Raw genomic sequence first — 3,096 nt, 5'->3', positions numbered from 1 at the left:
AAATAAAAAAAAAAAAAAACAAAAAAGGTACTACATTTAAGAAGGATTAAATAGTATTTTAAATTAAATTTCTTCAACCTAACATCTGAAATTTCACTGACCACATATTTATCAGTTTTTTGGTACTAACTATTTTTCAGTTGTATAAGCCACCCAGAACTAGAAAATTAAAATATTATCTTTTTTTTTCTGTGCTTGTACTGTTGTTACAGCCATGATGGTTTTAAGATTATGCCTAACAGGAAGGTAGTTGGATTGATGACCATGCAGCATGTAGTCAAAAAAAGCCAGACTGAACAAAGAAAACAATTAGAATATGTATGTATGTATCTATCATTTATTTATTGATTTCTGATCTGGTAATGAAACTCTGAGCCTGAAAACCTGTCTGGTTTTCTAATAGTACCAGACAGTTTCATCTTCCTATGAAATTATCCTCTAAAAAAAAAAAATAATAAAAGAATAAAGGAGAAGATCGTGGAACAGTTTCTTATTCAATTTTGCTTTTACCTATACGTAAAGATGGCATAGCTTTTCACCTTTAGAAAGATGAAGTAAGTAGACCTTCACATGTATTGTGCCTTGCTTTTCAAAATATTTATTATGAAGTATTTTGCTTCCAGAAACACATCTTGAGTTGGTGTGTATTTGCATTGGCCTTTTCTGGATTGAGTGCCACGAGCTTGCTCCTAAAATCTGTTGGGATCAAGATGACATATGTTACATATCTCCTTAATAAGTGTAGAAATTCTGTGAAAGCTAATTTAAGAAATCTTGAATATGGGAAATTTTATCTACTACACTGTTCAAAAAAAGGTGTAAGTTACCATGTAGAAGTAACATTTGTAAAAAATGAATATGATTCAGGAATACCCATATGCTGTGATCATGCAAGTAATTATTAAAAAGAGCTGATTTTTTAAAATTGAAAATAGTGCTCTGGGTGCAGGTGTGTTTCAGCTGCATGTATGCAAGCAAGTTTTAAGTTTAGAAGACCTTAAACCTAATTATCAAGAACAGAATAATTTCCAAGATTTCATAGAAAAATAGAATATACCATGGTAAAAAGAAACACTCTCTAAGGAATTATTGTTGTGATGATCCACATTACTTGATTTCAGAGACAGCAGTTGTGCAAATGTCAACATACAATGAATCTCAAAAGTTAAATATACACTTGAGAGTTCCTAAACACTGAGCTAATAGTTCTAAGACAATTTAGTATGTATACAATTATATAAAGAAAGTCTCATTTACAGAGACTTATTCCCTTATAAATGGATTAAAATTGTTATATATTATGCTATTGGAGACATTTTTGTTTAATATTAATTACGATTTTTATATTTATAACACAGCAAATGTTCTAGCCTCTATATGATCTAACTGATAAAAACTATTATAGCAAAGAGTATAAATCGTAAAGTAATATAGCTTCAGCAAATTGGATGCCATGAAACTATTGTAATAAGCTATAGCATGAAATTTTACAATTTTGCAGTCAGTTGTACAAAAGTAAGTTTAATCCTAGAAGTTTTACCTTTGTTTTTGCAAGCAGAAGTATAACAAATGCAGAAGGAAGTTCATAAAGATTAGGACTGGATCTAACAATACCACTGCTTGAATCCAGCAGCCTAGTTCAGTTTACATTAGAGTTTTCATACTGACATACTGCAACAAGGAAATTATCTCAGTTCTGAAGGAGGCCAAAACTGAGGCAGAGTTGTGTGATGGTGACATTTTTATTTATTTAGGTGTTTTATTATTGTATTCCTCCTTTTAAATTTTACTTTTGCCTTATCTAGACTGTGTTAGGGAATGGAGGTTTTTTCACTTGAGGAAAGTCTTTTCAAAGCAAAGCTACTACGTTTTTCCTCATATATAGTTCATGAGATATGCTTTCAACCAAGGCCTCATCTAATTTTAGGAGGGTGAGCTCTGTGAGTTGGATTTGTATGTTTGTTACAAATTCAAACTATGGCATTTCAAATGGTAAAATAGCAACTTAGTCTCTTAGGAATCACAGAAAGATGTATATATCTATGTGGAACAGAATGCAGTTGGACAAACATAATTTCTGTAGGTCATAAGAGGATAAAACAGACAATTTGTTGTATGTGGCAGCGATACCAGTCCATTATATGTTATCATTCATAACAGCAAACTACTTTCCAAAGCAACCTTATAAATAATGCATACCTTAACTTCATCTTTGGTTTTATTACACTTCTTCCATTGTAGTTGTCAGTCTTCACCTCTTTCCCATGTCTCAACTGGTAACACATGTAAGCAAATTTGAGACCTTTCATGGTGGCTGCTATTACATATGTCCCTCTTGCAGCCCTTTACATTTTTATTTTAGTTCACTAGCTGTCTGAGCACACATTTACACTGGGCAGTAGAGCACAGTGAAATGCTTCCTGTCCTGGTTTGAGCCAGAATTAAGCCAATTTTATTTTTTTTTCAGTGAACTCTCTTCAGCACACTTGCTGAAACTAAGAGCAAGTTTTCCAGCTAGTGGACTAATAATGCTCGAATGTTTATAGTTACAGCCAAGAGACCATGAACACTTTGCTTTACTTGTTGAATCTGCTGCTTTGAGATGAAGGATGAAGAAGATGAAGGATCATATCTACAATCCTCCTGTAGAGAGGAATGGACTAGACAGATGGTAAAATTGGCTGAAGAGATTATTCTATCCCATATTTATATGTGACACTGGTTATAAATTCCGGGATCACAGAAGTCAAGCTCTTCTTCCTTCTCTTTTGTCCGTGACCAGCATCTGGGGAGGTCTCCATCTATCCATCGCCTTTGATCCCCAGGCCGTTGTGTTCCTGACCATCATATCTCTACCTTCAGCTTCTGTACGCTCTGCCTCTATCTTCAGAAATGGTCCAGGACTTTTCAGGATTGGTCACAACAAAGGATAGTGGCATGGGAGCTGCTGGGAGTGGAGGGAGATGGTAGGGGTTTTGTACATTCCTACACATATTTGTATGTATATTTTTTTTTAATCACTTGTATTTGATTAAATCTGTCTAGTTTAGTTTTCAATCCAGAGGCATGTCTCCTTATTCTCTCTCTCCTTTCCCT

This window comes from Chaetura pelagica, unplaced genomic scaffold, assembly GCF_000747805.2.
Source record: "Chaetura pelagica isolate M959 unplaced genomic scaffold, ChaPel_1.0 scaffold288, whole genome shotgun sequence".
NCBI classification, from domain to species: domain Eukaryota; kingdom Metazoa; phylum Chordata; class Aves; order Apodiformes; family Apodidae; genus Chaetura; species Chaetura pelagica.
Note: the sequence above shows the minus strand (reverse complement) of the source record.